General features: G+C 45.2%; 1 protein-coding gene across 1 annotated transcript in view; it reads right to left on the minus strand.

Annotated features, from left to right (window-relative positions):
• Positions 1–6,512, minus strand: part of LOC106808030 (myosin-4-like) — a 44,794-nt gene that overhangs the window by 21,049 nt on the left and 17,233 nt on the right. The window lies entirely within an intron of this gene.

Consider the following 6,512-nt stretch of genomic DNA (forward strand, 5'->3'; position numbering starts at 1 on the left):
CCACTACCCTGCGTGTGTAAAGGGGGGGGGGCGTCTCTACGAGACACAGATCTACTGCCGCATACCCCCGTGTGGGTTCGAGAAGCTCATCACTCGATGCCATTCAGCTATGAAGTTTTCAATAAACAGTCGAACGAAAGCCGACATTTCGTGGATTTTAAAAGTACTTTTCTATGCTGAGGAGAATGTAGGCCTTTTGGTCACAGACGCTCTTACATAAACGCACATACGATGCACAGTGCTCGGTATTTTCGAACACAGAAAAATAAATATCTGCAGAGTACACAACACGCGTAGTTTTATTCCACGATGCTAAATAGCAAATTGGGTCAGTTGCATAAGCATTTCCTGAGATCAAATCATATATAAACACATACAAAAGCTGCTTACAGTAATACTCTCCTTAATACTCTTTTGAATAGTTATTAAATTTATTTTTCCTCACTAGAAACATGTTCTTACCTATAGGAAATATGTACAGGTTTACTTTTTCTTATATCAAAACGGGGTTGGCAACTCTTCATGAAATCTTACGTCTCCTCGGCTTTTATTTACCCACAAAGGAAGAGTCAGGAGATGTTAGGCTTATTGTTAACTTTAGATTTAGGGTATAGTGCAATACTGGCTTATAGTTCAGTAGTAACTATCTGGTCTGGCATTCTTAAGCCACTCTCGATTGTGAAACTCAATGAGCACGTACAAAACATGCGCTATCCAGACGCGAAGGCACCTAAACTAATGGCCACGGGGTTGCCTCGGTAAATGTGAAGACATCCATGAGAAAAGGCAATCGTGTCGCAGGGGAACCATCTCTAAGTGAGGAATAGATTCGCTACAGGACACCATACAGCTAGACAGTTGCAATACAGAAGAAACACTCAATACACATACACATGTTAGTACACACATATACACACACGCATATATACACATCACACGCATGTTAACTGATCGAGATGTATTCAGTCGGCTAGTGTTAGTGTTAGTTATGGCGTACACACACGCATATATACCACATACACACACGCACTATATATATTACATACACACACGCACTATCTCGATTGACACATACACACACGCATATATACACCATCACACACACGCTTATATACCACATACACACATGCCATATAACACACATACACACGCTCGCTGCGCTCAGTTCCTTACTGTGATACACGATATCGACGAGCACGTGCTAGTATATACACATACAGTCATCACACTTGTACACGCGTGTCTAATACTAGCCTACGATATCACGACTGGTCAATTGTGATTACAAACACACACGCATGTATATAACACATACAGGTCATACACACACGCATATATCAGCGATCGATTTAGTACTGTAGCATGTGGCGCATATGTGTGCGTGAGTATGCTGCATCGGAGTGAGCACACGCTTGTGCTGAGCTCGTGTGTATACACATACACACAATGCATACTACTACACATACACACATGCATATAATCATAGCATAGACATTAGTCAATGCGTTCACACTTGCATATATACATGCGCGGATACACACACTGGTTAATGTATTCATTGGTGCTAATGTCCTCACCAACAACTCAGTCATACAGCCTCGTGACACAGTGCACATATGAGCATCAACTGCGTGATACACGAAAGCAAGCGCTACAAAAGATGCTATAATGAGCATGACATCTGCCTAGCGGAAGTAGTGAACCTACTTTAGTAGCTCTGCCTAAATCTTTCGTTGTTAATTTTAACGTCAGTGTGAACCTTCACGTTGTCGCATGGCGGCTAGACTCGGCTAGTGTTTCCGTGGTCTTACGCGAGCGCCCTCATGTTTACGTTTCGTTTTGTCGATTTACTATCGCTCTCACAGCTGATGCGAAACAATGTTCATTCACAAGTTCATTCACAAATGGCAACAAGACGCCGAAACACGCCCGAACAAGTTTGCTTATATTCAAGTTGCGCAATTTAATTGGTGTCGTTGCGTGAGACGCGTTGTAGCCTGCATACTCGAGACCTGCTTTCATTGTTAAATACTTAGCTTAGTAGGTTACCCTGCGGGTACGTTAAGCCCGATGCGCCCACCTAATCATTAGAATCTCGACTCTAGTTCGCTTACTCAGAGCATAAGAAAATCGATAGCAATATATCGCTCCCCCCCTCTCAGGCTAACATAATGAGTTACCATAAAATTGGACTCATAATACGAGACAATTTATCGCGGCTACCGCGCGCATCATACACACTGTGAGGGTGATATTTTACAATGACGCATGCGCATCAATCCCTAGTCAAATTTGAACTCTGGCAGACTCGAATATCTCCTGCCGTCACACGTAGTCGACGCAGCTGTCAAAATGGTTAACACTCATAGCCGTCATGCTCTTACTTGAGCACAGCAGTAAAAGAGTGAACGTCATGGCAGCTCGAGTCGCACTACGCGTGGCTTTATACAGATTCAGGCTGATTATTATCGGTCTGTGTCGTCTGTATGTCTATTTCATTTGCTACCGTTGTTCTCTCTTCGCGAGTGATATCTTTGTCTCACTCAAGATTGTTGACGTTGTAGGCGTTGTGAGCTGCTTTGAGTGTTCTTAATGTAAATATCAAGTGAGTTTAATTGCCGAGTGCTGCTTATCTGCCTCGGTAGTGTTAGAATTTAAACCCGCAGGTATTGTGTGTGAGGCGTGTCGTGCGTCGTTGTGTGCGTCTGCGCTTGGCGTGCGTGCCTGTGCGGTGCGTGCCGCTCAGCCGCTGCCGCTTGGTGTGTGTGTGCGCTGCGTTTGCGTGCCGTGCGGCACAAGTGCGAAGTTTGGTGTTTTACCTGCTTATCAATAGATATACACAAAGCTTCTTAAAGTAATCCTCTCTTCTACTCTTCTTGGTGAACTACTACGTACTTTTAACGTAAGCTTATTAAGAGTGTGTATTTCAGTGTTGCCTGTCGGAGCTTCTCGAAATTTTTAAACGCTTGAGTTTTTGAGTGTGAATTTGGTGTCACCTGCTTGAGTCTTCGAATTTTTAACGCAAGCATCGAATATTTAACGTGAGTTTTTGAATGTGGAAAATTCGGTGTCACCTGCTCGCAGGCTTTCGCTTCTTTTCTCCTCCCCACAATTTTAACGCGAGAGCCATCGACATTTTTAACGCTGAGTTTTTGAGTGTGAAATCAGGTGTCACCTGCTCGAGTTCTTCGCAATTTTAACGCGAGCATCGAATTTTAACGCTGAGTTTTTGAGCTGTGCAAATTCAGTGCTCACCTGCTCGCAGTTTCTCGAATTTTAACCGCGCCAGCATCGCCAATTTTTAACGCGATTTTGAGCTGTGAATTCGCCATTTTCCTGTTCGAAGTTCGAAATATAACTGTGGCTGGTTTCGCAATGGAGCATTTTCTCGCTTGTTACCTGTTCGACGAGCACGGCTTCTCGCACGCGGCCTCCGTCTCCGCGTCTAATGCGCATCCTCGCGCGGGCCTGCCTGCTCGCCAGCCTCTCTCCCTCACCCGCCCCGCAAGCGATCTTCCTTCAGCCGCCTGACCGACCGATGCCTCCTTGAGCTGCGTCGGCGTCTTGCCTCGATAGCTCTGCAGTTGCTCTGACAGCGATGCCTCAGCTCCACGCCTGAACGGGATGCACGCAGAACGCCCGGCGATATTGCGATTGCACGTGCACGCTATGCATGGGCGCCGCACGCATATAACGCGCCTTACAACAAACAAAAGCACGTCAACGCACGCACGCACGCACATGCACGCGACACAACACACACACACACACACACACGTGCGCAGAGGCACGCTAACGCACGCATGCACGCGCACACACACAGCACACACATATACACGCTACAAAAAAAGCATGCCACGCACGCACGCCACACACGCACGCACGCACCGCACGGCACGCTACGCACGCCTACGCACACACGCACGCTACCCACACGCACACGACGCACCACGCACGCACACACACACACCACACCGAGATTACTCCTGACTGTCTGTTAACTTGTAAGTGCGCTGAACATTATTAAACAAGTTATCAGACCTCACGTGTTCGGTAAAAGCCACTACAGCTCGCGCTCACACTGAGAAATTCATGGCAGTGTTTTGCTATACCACTACCAGCACCACACACAACCCAGTTCGTCTTATTCTAGCTCTACCACACCACGTATAAGCCGCAGCCTGACTCAAATACACTTTCATAACTTTGAAAAAATTTACAATTCAGTTGAAGTGCTCAATACGATAGGCAAGGCATCTTACATGAATCATGACTGGCTTACGCCTACTGTCACTTATCCCAAGTACGATAGCGAGTGACTTCCTACTGCCCTGATATTATCACAATACACCTGTCCAGCCGAAACTGATTAGCCACAGGTTTGATGACAGAGCCGCCGCGGCGCGCTACCTGAATGTTTTTCTTGGCTGCTTCGAGGCGACGAGTGCAGGCTGTGCGTGCTTCTCAGCGCCTCTTTCTGCAGTTTAGACTGCTCATGCCTCACTTATTGCCAACCATCTCCTCGCGCTTGCGCCACCTGGTCGAGAAGAATCAGCAAATTTTCATATTTTCAGTGTTATTCCATAGTGCTCGCATCTGACCAGCATCGTTACACACCAAGGGAACTAATGCAATACGCAGACAGATGCACCTCGATCACTCCATCCACTGACACGACAGATACCACAAGGATTACGCGTGCCAGATAGATCTTATTTTTGGTTAATGTCTTTTAGTACACACCAACAACAGAGACAACGTCTCTATAACAACATTGTATCATGAGCACTTACTCAGCGATCTATTAGTAACATCAAGAAACCGCTGGCTACACATTCCCACAAGTAAACTGCTAACTTCGTAGTAACCTTCACTACAAAGCTAACCGTCGCTTTTTAATGCTTCCACACATGGTTACTACACAGCTTCTGCAGATTTCAGTGTTCTGCGCTCTGTTGACGCTGATGTCATCTCTACCTCATATCACCAAGCTGCTCTGGCATCCAAGATCGCGAGTTCTCAAGCATTAGTCGGCGGTGTGCGCTTGGGCTTTCTCAAACCGTCCTGCCACCTTCTGACTTGTAGTTCACAACAAGGTTGCCTTGCAGGATCATTCAACCTTTCAGAACAAGCAGAAAGACACACATGTACGCACGAACTGTAGGGCACAGATCTAATGGAATCCACGCCAAAAGAGTGCCTGATATTCATGTACTTGCCGCCACGGCAGGAAATTCCAATTCAAGTGCTTACCCCTAGAACCACTACATATAGATACATAACGATATACAGTACCTATAATACTGATATGTTAATATATAGGTCATAATCTATAATACAATATGAAGGATAAATATAAATACTTTCTCTAACCTATATAGGAACAGCCCTGAACTTTACAAACTTAACGCCGCTGAACTTACTAGCAAACAATTAAAACCACATGACCTTTACTACGTCGGCGCGTAAAGTCTTTCCGGCTATATCCCTATAATACACTATAAATACGTACACCTTTATTAATACGGTACAATAAGCTAATAGTGATAATACAGTCACAATACTTATTTAATCCGTGACGCACCTCTTGTTGGTTGGCCCCTATGGACAACTGCCGACTTCCTGCCCGATCCACCTCGCGTGTAGACTGACGCCTGCCGGACGGCTCTCGTCCAGCTGCTCCTGCGGAGCTGCCTGAAGCGGGCTGCTCGACGTCTCGCAGACTAGAGTCCGAGCTTCCGCGTATCTATCCTGCCCAGTCTCAGCACACTCGTTCAGATTTGCTGCTGGGGCTGCTCGTCACTCAGCAGTGCTGCTGAAGGTCGTCGATATGCTGGCCGGCCATGCTTGACTACACTGCAATGTGGTGTTACAGAGACATCCCTTACGCCCCTCTGATTTATTAGTCCTGTTACGCTATGATAACGTACGTGTATGTTATATATTATATATTTGTGTATACTAAGTGAGTTGTGGTGCTATGAGATATGTTCACTGCTGCGTACACTGCACGCTTGAAACGTTACAGCAGAGACCTTACTTCTTTGCCGATTTATTGAATATGCCTGTTGCTTGCCAACAGATGAGGATCTCATATGCTTACGTTGATACACTGCTTGATTACAATGTTATGTATTGACACTGTAATGTTTATTTCTACTGACTTATTTTATTGCGTGTGTAGTTGACTGTGTCTATGACTATGATTGTCATGGTGTGTGTAGCTTTGACTGACTATATTCTAGACTATATGTATTGCATAGACTGTGACTATAGTCTATGTATGTATTGGCTGTCACCATCGACTATTATTAATTGATTGTATCTATGACTATGGACTATGTCTAAATGACTACTGTAATGTATTTGCCACTGCTCAACATGACTATTTAGATCAATCGACTGTATTCATGACTACGTTAGGTGAGTGACTATGTTCGTATGACTATGTATGTATTGACCTGTCACCACTGTACTATTTATTAATTGACCTGTAATCTATGCAGCTACGA

The sequence above is a fragment of the Priapulus caudatus genome, unplaced genomic scaffold (assembly GCF_000485595.1).
Source record: "Priapulus caudatus unplaced genomic scaffold, Priapulus_caudatus-5.0.1 Scaffold249, whole genome shotgun sequence".
Taxonomy (NCBI): domain Eukaryota; kingdom Metazoa; phylum Priapulida; class Priapulimorpha; order Priapulimorphida; family Priapulidae; genus Priapulus; species Priapulus caudatus.